The sequence below is a fragment of the Ovis aries genome, chromosome 4, assembly GCF_016772045.2.
Source record: "Ovis aries strain OAR_USU_Benz2616 breed Rambouillet chromosome 4, ARS-UI_Ramb_v3.0, whole genome shotgun sequence".
Classification (NCBI taxonomy): domain Eukaryota; kingdom Metazoa; phylum Chordata; class Mammalia; order Artiodactyla; family Bovidae; genus Ovis; species Ovis aries.
In genome coordinates, this window is record NC_056057.1 from 88,735,985 (window position 1) to 88,748,147 (window position 12,163).

A 12,163-nucleotide genomic window follows, 5' to 3' on the forward strand; every position below is an offset into this window, starting at 1 on the left:
AAGAAAGTTAGGAAGTTAGCTTCCAGGGTTGGTAGGAGATAATTAAAGCACAGGAATGGAAAAGGTCTGCATCGATCAAAGGTATCTTGCTCCTTCCAGCATTTTTATTTTTGGTAGATTATCTTTCTCATAATGAAACAGAATAACAGGATTTGTTATTAGCACAATGTGATTTCAAGAAAACTGTGACTTCCTAATGGGGGAAATTGTGACATCAGAGCCAGTTAAGCCAATCTGAGAGTTTATATGAATGTACTGCATACTGAAATCCTATTGGCCAAAAAGCTAGGCAGCCATGGCTCATGACATATGCTAATGTGAATAAACTCTAAAGCAAAACACAGATAATTTTTTAAATACCTGAGATTCTTTCCTAGTTCTGGAGAGACTGAAAATCTGCCTAAACACTTTTTGCTCATTGTTTTCCCATCTGTGAGGCAAAATAGAAATCATTCATATATGACTGTATGTTTCTGGCCAGTCGTCAGTTCTCAGGTATGGTGTTATGCTACCCAATATGCCAGTCAGTCCATGGGAAGCAGAAATGAATCATTCCCTCTGTCTTGCAACATTAAATGCTCATCCCAGGCCTAAAGATTCAACATGAGGGGAATGTAAACTGACATTTATTAACACTGACAAAATAAAGCCTTATCAAGAAGACAGTTATCATCATATCAGAGGCTGTTAAACATGCAATTACTTAACAGCTGAAGACAGGATTTTAAAAACAATGCAATTTAGCTTGCTAAAGATCAGTTGCTGATCTTGAAAGCTGAAGGAATTTAAGCGGTAGCTATATTTTAGCTCAAGACATCTCAAATCTAAAGGCTCATCATATGGTTGAAAAGACCAATTTGAAAAACGTAGTATTAATAATTCATTGTCTCTTTCTCATTGTACGATGAACTGCTTAGGCAATGGCAGCCAGAACTCCCCCCTCCCCTTAGGACAAATGCACCTGTAAGAAACAATTTTTTACCCCCAATATAGCAGTTCTCAAGTAAGGGATAATTTTGTCTCCCAAGAAATATTTGGCTGTTTCCAGAGACACTCTCGATTGTCCCAGTGTGAGAGTACTGCTGGCATGCAGCGCGTAGAGGACGGGAATACTGCGGGATATTCTACAATCCACAAAACAGCCCTGAGCAGGAAGCAATTACCTGACCCAAAATGTCAATAACAGCCTTGGGAGGGAGGACTCATCCCTAAATTCATCTGTCCCTGAGAAATCAGATCTGTGCTCTTTTCATGAAGTTTATAATTGGCAATACACCCAATAAGGAGGAGTCCTCAGCCTGTCTCCGTTTCCTGATCTCTTTGAGATTGAAACAGCAGACACTTGCACAAATGCCTGTGACCCCATGAAGCCTGATTCAAAACTGCATCCATTTTATCAGGACCAGGTCCAGGGGTCTTCTATCCTGGGGCCAGGATGTCTGAAGACGAAAGAAGGGAAGTTGGGCAGTGGGGGTGGGGGGAGGAGAGGAAAACAGATGACTAATGTTCAGTTCAGTCGCTCAGTCGTGTCTGACTCTTTGCGACCCCATGAATCGCAGTACGCCAGGCCTCCCTATCCATCACCATCTCCCAGAGTTCACTCAGACTCATGTCCGTTGAGTCCGTGATGCCATCCAGCCATCTCATCCTCTGTCATCCCCTTCTTCTCCCCTTCCCTCCCAGCATCAGAGTCTTTTCCAATGAGTCAACTCTTCACATGAGGTGGCCAAGGTACTGGAGCTTCAGCTTCAGCATCATTCCTTCCAAAGAAATCCAAGGGCTGATCTCCTTTAGAATGGACTGGTTGGATCTCCTTGCAGTTCAAGGGACTCTCGAGTCTTCTCCAACACCGCAGTTCAAAAGAATCAATTCTTCGGCGCTCAGCTTTCTTCACAGACCAACTCTCACATCCATACGTGACCACAGGAAAAACCATAGCCTTGACTAGAGGGACCTCTTTTGGCAAAGTAATGTCTCTGCGTTTGAATATGCTATCTAGGTTGGTCATAACTTTCTTCCAAGGAGTAAGAGTCTTTTAATTTCATGGCTGCAGTCACCATCTGCAGTGATTTTGGAGCCCCCCCAAAATAAAGTCTGACACTATTTCCACTGTTTCCCCATCTATTTCCCATGAAGTGATGGGACCAGATGCCATGATCTTCGTTTCCTGAATGTTGAGCTTTAAGCCAACTTTTTCACTATCCACTTTCACTAAGAGGCTTTTTAGTTCCTCTTCACTTTCTGCCATAAGGGTGGTGTTATATGCATATCTGAGGTTATTGATATTTCTCCCGGCAATCTTGATTCCAGCTTGTGCTTCTTCCAGCCCAGCATTTCTCATGATGTACTCTGCATAGAAGTTAAATAAGCAGGGTGACAATGTACAGCCTTGACGTACTCCTTTTCCTATTTGGAACTAGTCTGTTGTTCCATGTCCAGTTCTAACTATTGCTTCCTGACTTGACTAATGTTACTTTCTGACTATTAGACCATTTATTCAATATCTAACCTTTCTATCTTTTTAACATCCAAGAATTAAAGAGGCTTTCATTAGCCTTCCTGCAAAGTTCAACCAAAGGAGACTGAAATATACAAAGGTTGGCTCATCCCATGCTCCAAATATCCCTGCCTGCCCTTCCACGTTGCCACCCTACCTCTAAGTATAGTAAGTTGATTCTTCTCATCTACAGGCTCGTTTCATTATCCCCGAAGCCAGCTATTGCTGTTCCGGTTTCAATGGGAAGAATGACTGATCACATTTAGAGGCACAAAGAGACTGTTCTCACATCTTTCCATAGAAGAGCAAGACAATTTTATTTTCCAGAAACCTAACTAGACTTCCTTCAACATCTTCTTGGGTAGCAGTGCTTTAGAAAACCCACACTGAATGGACCCACTGGTAATCAGGGTAGAATTATCATGTTTGGCTCAGGTTAACCATGATTTACCCTGCTATGGAAAATCCCTTCACTGATTGAGCACATGGCAGGAGAGAACATGAAGTTAGTCAGTGTCCTGCCACCAAAGGGAATGGGTACAAACTGGAAGGTGATTAGGTAAACAAAGTTCCTGAGATTTACCCAATGGAATTATACCTATATAACCACTAACCATGATAAACGTAATATTCACTATACACAAAGCACTGATATGAGCCAGAGCCTGTGTCACCAGGGACACAGCACCGTGCTGTTCTCAGAGGGTCATCATCTAGGTGGAAGAAGAGGGTTATACACCAATTAGGTACAAGCATGTATATGTCCTAATTTCTAGGTTCCAAATAAGTTCAAGAAGGTTATAATTTTCATTAAGCTGGTGGAGAAGAATCACCTGATATCTATCCCTCCGCTACTCATCAACCTCTCAAGAATGCTCAAACATCCAGAAATCTCGACTTTGATAAGAAAAATAGCTAAATACTATCTGGGCAATACTGTGTGAATGTATCTCTAAATGCAGAGGATACTGAAGAAGCTTCAATAAACTGCCTCACAAGTTGATTTATCCAAGTATTATCAGAGATCTCTAGGGATCCACAAAACACATTGGATTTGCTTTTAATCTTGAGAATTACAACTGGATAGGGTTTCTGTGAGTAATTAAATGCATCATAATGGGATTTAGCAGGAACAGAATACTGGCTCTAAGTAGACTGAGAACAAGAAAAAGCAAGAAAAGCTAGTGATAAATACTTTCTGAAAGAGGTATCTTTATTTCTAAAGAATTCTAAAGGTAAAAATTATTTTAAGATGTTATTACATTTGATTGCAAATTGGTAAATCCTTACATTTTTTCAAAATTTCTCCCATAAATTAATCACTACTGCCACATATTCTCTCTCTCAGACACATGCAATACAATTTTTTTCACATACAAATACATTTTCCACTTATTTCTGAACCCAGCAAAGAGCTCTGAATATGCTAAAATGGAATACGGTAAATTTAAGAACTAACATATGAGCTTTTGAATTACCTTGACAGTCACACACTATACTAGGGGGCAGATACAGATGCGTGAAAGTTACAAAATTCACTCCTACTCCTGCTCCTCATTCATTGGAAACTTCAGCAAACTCCGGGAGACGGTGAGGGACAGAGAGGCCTGGCGTGCTGCAGTCCATGGAGTCACAAAGAATCAGACACAACTTGGTGACTGAACAACAGAAACACCTCATTCATTATTCTTTATATTAAATAATATAATTACTTTCAATATCACTAAAAGCTCTGGTAACTAAATATATAAGAAAGAACAGCCAGAACAGACATTTTAAATTACCATCTCACTAGCCATCACTTCCTCACTATGTAAGCCAGGATCACTATTCTTCTCTATTACCTGTACTCCTAACAGTGAGATGCATGAGCAAAGGGTAACTTGTCTAGGAGCCTATAGCTCCAAGAAGCCTTTATGACATTAAAGGAAGGGGATTCTCACTCGCGTTTCTCAAACACCTAACGCAGCACCTGCCATCAAAGGAGTTTGTTCAAAAGAATGATCACATGGTCAGCTTTACCACCTGTGAGTGAGTACTTTTCACTGGCTTCATCATCGTCATTCCACAGTCTAGAATTAGGCAACAGCATCTAATCTCGAGCAATATTTTGCTCACCTTGAATTCATTCTGTTGCCAGAGCAACCTACAAAAAAAAAAAAAATGAAGTTCACGATGGCATTCCTGTTTGTCTAAAACCTTACACGTCCCCCTTTATCCAAAGGATAACATCCGAGCTTCTAGAAACTCCAACAGAACTTCTCCAGCCTGGTCCTCTCTCCTTCAATTCAACCTCATTTTCCACTATTATCAGCCTGAAACGTATGCTTCTTCAACTCATAGGGCTTACAGCTTCCTGGGCTCCTACTGCAGCACTCATTCTATGGAGACCTCAGACAGACTTTTTGTTCCTTTTATGAAACTGTCCCTACAGTAGGAACACTAATTACAAAATGGGCCTAAGTACCTCCCTCCTGATGATGCCTTTGCAATGTGACTTGCCAGGTCCTTCATCAGGAGGTGGAATTTAGTTCTACACCTTTTGAAGCCGGATAGATTGGTGACTCAAGTTGGCGACCAGACTGGCACGGATGTGATGATGTGCCGGTTCCAAGCCTAAGCCTCAGAAGGCTTTGCATGCCCTCCCTTCCCTCTTGAAATCCTGCTGTCCTCTAGCACAGAAGGCTAGCCTGATAGAGGAGGGCACAAGTGCACCAGCTGAGGCGACCTAGGTCAACCCACAGATGGACAAATGTGTGTGAACACCCAAGATGAGCAGAGATGTATCCCTAATGCTGAGGTGACGGCACACATGTGACTGAATCCAGCTGAGACCAATTGCTGAGCCCATCTAGACTCCTGAGCAGTGACAGATACCTTTTAAAAAGTAGTTTATAAAAAAATACTGCCCTTGAATAGAGATGCAGACAGAGAGAACAGATTTGTGGACACACCAGGAGAAGGAGAGGATGGGATGAATTGAGAGAGCGGCACTGACAGGCAGAAAAACTACCGTGTGTGAAACAGACAGCTAGTGAGCTGCTGTATAACACAGGGGGCTCAACCTGGCGCTCTGTGATGAGCAGAGGCTGGGCTGGGAGGGGAGGGAGGCTCAAGAAGGAGGGGACACATGTATACAGAATCACAATGTTGTATGGCAGAAGCCAAAATTGTAAAGCAGTAATTCTCCAATTAAAAATGAAAAAATCACTGCCCTTACATTGAGCTCTTAGACAGAAACTGATATAGTTCCCTCCACAAAATCCTCTGCTCTATTAATCTCTTGGTATGGGACTAAATCTTATTCTCATTTTTTCAATACTCAGCTTCTGGCACATCATAGGTTCTCAATGAAGGATAATTAAATTGCCAATGTCTTATCCTCCAGATTCTAACCTGTAATATTACTCACACAATAAGGCTGATCCAGTTAATTTTATCTTTGTAAGGGTGATCATTTAGGTAAAGCAACAGAATAGTTAAATACGCACAATGTGGTTAACCTTTAATTCTTCTACAGATTGAACACTCATAAAACAGAATTTCTTATAGCCATATCTGAATGCTAAGATAAATGAGCATTTGGAATATAACCAAATTCCTTTATACTTTAACAGGCAGAAATCAACCTACATAAATTATACTTTCTTCAGTATTCTGAATTAAAACATTTGAACACCACATTGAGAACAACTTTTCCTTCTCAGTCAATCTACTAAGTTAGAGGACAGAATGATAATCAACGGAGAGAAACACATTACTAGTAATTTGGAAAGTAACTGGGGGAAAAAACCTCACACCACAGCCTGTGCATTAAAAGGGCAGCAAAAGGAGCTGAACATCCTTAAGAACAAGATTAAGGACAGTAATTGGTGGTATTGTTATCTTTCTCTGAGCCTAGGGAAAAAAATACATTTTAATATTAACTCAATCATTTAGACTGGATTTTTATTCAAAGGGGTGGAAAAGAAGCAACATACTCAAAGTAGGGTGGAGGGCAGGTACAGAATCTTTTGAATAACCACAACAATTTGCCCTGTTCTATTAACAGACGATTTTGCTCCTGTAGTTAAGAATCACTGAGGATGAGGAGCCTGCTTTTGGAGCTCTGTTGTTTCACAGTTGCCCTAAAACCATGAAGAAGACTGAAGACCTTCTTAGGCCGCAATCGGTCATCAAAGGTCTGTGTAAGGTTTGTCTTTCTAAGACCAGTTCCCCGGAGTGCGGTTAACTCAGAGCGAGCTCTCAGCAGTCAGAAAGAGCAAGGCAGTGGTGTTTAAGAGGATTTTCCCCCTTAGATCCCTTAAGTTTTTCCAATTCACAGGTCACAAACCCTTATTTATTAGGGAATTTAATCCCTCCTGGGAGGCAGCAGAGGATAAAAACAGCAATAGAGTCATCACACTAGCAGAAACAGTACTAAAGCACAAGGCTACGTGTAACAGATCTGCCCCGAAACCCTGTCTTTGCCATGTGCTAGCTGTGTAAGCTAAGTCACCCTGAGACTTGGCTGTCTCATGTGTAAGATGGGGGAGTAATGCCTGCCTCTCCTGGCCATGCTGAGTATCAGACGATCCATTTCACATCTCTTTGTAATTCACCAAGCACACTGCTAGCATGATGGGAGTTCAATAAAAGGGTTCTATCCCCATTCCCCATTTGATGAAAGCTCTTTCCTGTTTTCTACCTAGGAACATTTTCTCATCCTTCAAAGCTGACCCCAGGGACTTCTCTGCTGGTCCAGAGGTTAAGAATCCTCCTTGCAATGCAGGGAACATAGGTTCGATCCCTGGTCAGGGAATTAAGATCCCACGAGCTTCGGAGCAACTAAGCCCATGAGCTACAACTACTAAGCCAGTGCTCTAAAGTCTGCATGTCAGAACTAGGGCGTCCTTGCGCTGTAACAAGAGATCCCACATGCCGCAACCAAGACCCAACACAGCCAGAATGAATGAATCAATCAATGTTAAAACAAAACCAGATGATTTTTGCAGTCACTCCATCTTTTCCCATCTTTTTTGCAGTCACTCCAGTTGAAATATCCTGCTCCTATTCTTTCTGTGGGTTTCCCAGGTAGCTCAGCTGGTAAAGAATCGGCCTGCAACGCAGGAGACCCCGGCTCAATTCCTGGGTCTGGAAGTTCCCCTAGAGAAGGGCTACTCACTCCACTGTTCTTGGGCTTCCCTGGTGGCTCAGACAGTAAAGCATCCACCTGCAATGTAGGAGACCTGGGTTTGACGCCTGGGTTGGGAAAATCTCCTGGAGGAGGGCATGGCCACCCACTCCAGTATTCTTGCCTGGAGAGTCCCCACAGACAGAGGAACCTGGTGGGCTACAGTCCGTGGGGTCACAAAGAGTTGGACATGACTGAGAGACTAAGCATATTCTTTCCGCACCTACCTGACACTCATTTGCTTTTGCTATATGTTATATAGTGTAGTTGGATGCTCTATGTTGGCTATACTTTGGATGTAGAATGTCTCGAGAGGGGCAGTGTCCGCTTAATTCTGTAAACTCTGTTTCCCCCCTTTGTCCCAACACCAACACAGTGCAATTGGCTCAAGGTACCCAACAAATGTTTGACTTTTCAAGCACTTAGTCTTCAAAATATTAAGACTTATCAGAAGCTTTTGGCAACCTCTGTATTATACAGTCATCCATTAAAAAAAAAAAAAAGAACAGGCAATGATTTGACATGTCTTCCCTCCGCTAGGAATTACTTTGACAACAGTTGTCCAGAAAAAGGCTAATTTAATATCACAGGATCAGAGGCCATCTGTCTCACATTTTCTCTCCAAAAGTCAAGATAAATTCCATCCACATCTCTGAATCTGAAAAAATGACACAAAAAGGGAGTAATATACAGCCATAAAGTAACAACTATTTTTAATATATAAGCAACTGGACCCTACAAATTTTTAAATGCTCCTTTAGTTATCTTTTGTATATCAAGATACACACACACACATACACACACACACACACACACACACACATATACTTATATAAATATGTATCGGGTCATAAGTCAAATAGATACTATTCAAAGAAAAGTACCAGATTTTGTTCATTTTGTTACTTCAAAGAAGGAAGGCCCTATCATCATATCAGCAGTGCCAGTTAAAGCAAAAAGTTTCTAAGTGCAACTATCTCAACAACCCATAGACCTTCTATTCCCAGCTCAAGACACACTCAGATCCTGCAAACCCAGAAACCACCTAACCCAATACAAATTATATTCTTTCTACTCTGAACTTTCTAGCATTAAAAAGTTTTGTATTTATGGTTACCAGGATATACAACATATGTACCTTTTAAAGTAAAAATATGTGCTAGCTACATTTTAAAGAAATAAATAGTATTTTCTTCATTTTTTTTACATCCTTTCTTAGGAAATTATATACTGTATGGGTATATTTTTATGCAGGTGTTGAAAACATTAACTCTTACCTCTAATAAAGGCTTTTTGATTCTCAAGTCTAAGTTCTTCGAGGGTAGGATTTTATTATTTGTTTGTCTTCCTTCAGAGCCTAGCACAGTGATTTGTATAAAATCAATTACAGACCTGATTTTTCATAGTAAAAGCGATTCTCTGACATAAGAACTTGGCATTGCCTCTTCTTCACATACACTCCAGGAGGACAATCCAAGAACCATCTACTCAATATCTACATTATTCTTTCATTCATTCATGCAAATATTTATCAAGAACTGACTTATGTGCACAGTTCTGGGTACTAGAGCAGTGATTAAAAAAACAACAACAACAACAACACAATTTGGGGGAATTCCCTGGTAGTCCAGTGGTTAGGGCTCAGCACTTCCACTGCAGGATGTTAGGGAACCCAGATCCCACATGCTGCACTGTATGGAGGGAAAAAAAAACAACTTTTTTTTTTTTTAATATATTCATGAATCAATGGTTTCTGTGTATCCAGGAATTGAAAGATGAAGTCAAGGTTGTACCTCACTCAAGAACTCTAAAGTGACAAATAAGTAATGTAAACTAAGTGGCAGAGAGGCATGATAGGAAAAGCCCTGCCCACAGATGGAGCCGTGTGTGCACACCCGGCCCAGGCACCCTACGCTAAGGCACCACATTCCCTAGTGTGTTTCGTGCGGCTGATGGCGAAGCAGCCCCAATGGCACATCTGGTCACAAAGCTTCTTTGACTCAGGTTCATGAAGCTCATGGAGCTGCGACATTTTTATAGTTAAAAACAAGTCTTTGTTTCATATCACATTTTATAGTATTGAATAGGTCTCATTAGTTTTAACATGAATAGGAATTGTTCCATTTCACATGTGGTGGTTTAGTCGCTAACTTATGCCTGGCTCTTGTGACCTCATGGACTGTAGCCTGCCAGGCTCCTCAGTCCATGGGATTCTCCGGGCAAGAATACTGGAGTGAGTTGCCATTTCCTTCTCTAGGGGATCTTCCCGACCCAGGAATCAAACCCAGGTCTCCTGCATTGCAGGCAGATTCTTTACTGACTGAGCTATGCGGGAAGCTTCAGGTCTAGTTAATTACACAGGATTAGTTAATTCTGAAGCCAAGCTTCCCAAGTTTGAATCCTATGCTTATACTAGTTCTGTAACCTTGAACAGATTACTTGAAATTTTATACCCTGGCTTCTTTACTTGTCAAATAGGGAAAGCAGCAGCGCACACCTTTTCAAACTCTTATGAGGATTAAATGAAAAAAATGTGCAGTATCTAAAGCATTTAGAACATTGTTCAGTTCAATATACAGTCTGATATGTGTTACCACCACTATCACCATCTTTACATTATAGTCTTAATTCACTTATTTTATGACATAAGAATGATGATAGGGTCTTTAAGGGATTTTCACAATCCTTTAATTCTAATGAAGTCTCTATTGACATAAAACATTCAGTATCATTTTTTCCATATATAACATATATAACTACTGATCTATTTTTGTGCCTGTTAATATCTCCAGCTAAACAACTAATAAGTGATTGCCCATTACAGAAAGTATTTCATGACTCATAAAGGAAACATGCAAATATAGATGGATTGTGATTATCATCATCTTAATGTATATGCCAACTTCAGAAAAATAGCTTTTGTTCCTTCACACCCACAAACCTCCCATAAAAACAAGATCAAAACAAGAATTTGATTGGTTCTCCTGGCCTGATTTTTTTCATTTGATACAAATTATACTAACAGGTTATACAGGCAGGAAAACTATATGACTGATTTCATATAACTCAAGAGGAAAAGTCATACACTCTATCCAAAAATACATGTGACAACCTCTTAACCTGTAAGTATATAAAGAGGAGATGGAATTCACCATTCCTTTCTTCTCTACAACTTTTGAGTTGTTGCTAGATGATGTAAGTTTTTAACTTGATTTTTCTCCATCTCTCTTATCCATGGACTGAAGAACAGATATTGTGTTAGCAAGCGTGAAAACATTTTGTAGTACATCCTTAAAGCTCCTGGGTGATCAGGTGCACTATCAGTGAGCAGTTAGCATCTTGGAAGGAATTTTCTGAGCAGTAGGTCTCAACATTAGGCTTAAAATATTCAGTAAACCATGTTGTAAACACATGGGCTGTCACTGAGGCTTTGTCATTCCATTTACGGAGCACAAGTAAAGTAGATTTAGCATAATTCTTAAGGACCAGGGATTTTCAGAATGGTAAATGAACATGAGCTTCAACTGAAAGTTACCTGCTACATTAGTCCTAACAAGAGATCCAGCCAGTTCTCTGAATCCAGGCATTGACTTCTCCTATCTAGCTATGAAAGTCCTAGATAGCATCACCTTCTGATGTAAGGCTGTTGTCCTATGTTGAAAATTGGTTGTTTAGTGTAGCCACCTTCGTCTTAGAGAGACTTTTGGTCTCTAGCTAGGAAAATGAATGGATCTGCCATAGCTTCTACATCAGCACTTGCTGCTTTCACCTGGCACTGTTGGGGAGATGGCTTCTTTCCTTTATCCTCATGAACCAATCTCTGCTAGCTTCAACCTTTTCTTCTGTAACCTCCTCACCTCTCCTAGCCCTCACTGAATTAAAGAGAGTTAGGGCCTATTTCTGGATTGCTGCTGCTGCTGCTGCTGCTGCTGCTGCTGCTGCTGCTAACTTGCTTCAGTCGTGTCCGATTCTGTGCGACCCCATAGATGGCAGCCCGCCAGGCTCCCCCATCCCTGGGATTCTCCAGGCAAGAACACTGGAGTGGGTTGCCATTTCCTTCTCCAATGCATGAAAGTGAAAAGTGAAAGCAAATTTGCTCAATCATGTCCGACTCTTCGTGACCCCATGGGCTGCAGCCTACCAGGCTCCTCCGTCCATGGCACTTTCCAGGCAAGGGTACTGGAGTGGGGTGCCATCACCTTCTCCGATTTCTGGATTAGGTTTTGGCTTAAGGGGATGTTGTGAGTAGTCTCATCTTCTGTCCAGACCACTTATACTTTCTCCTGTCAGCAAAGCTGTTTTGCTTTCTCATCCTTCACAAGAAAGAGTGATATACTGGAGTAGTACTTTTGATATCTTTCAAGAACTTTTTATTTGAATTCACAACTTAGCCAACTGTTTGGTTCAAGAGTCCAGCTTTTGGCCTATCCTGGTTTTCAATATGCCTTCTTCATTAAGCTTAATCACACCTCGTTTTGATTTAAAGTAGGCAA

General features: G+C 41.0%; 1 protein-coding gene across 12 annotated transcripts in view; it reads right to left on the reverse strand.

The window, feature by feature from the left end:
* CADPS2 (calcium dependent secretion activator 2) overlaps positions 1–12,163 on the reverse strand; it is a 574,734-nt gene that overhangs the window by 394,725 nt on the left and 167,846 nt on the right. The window lies entirely within an intron of this gene.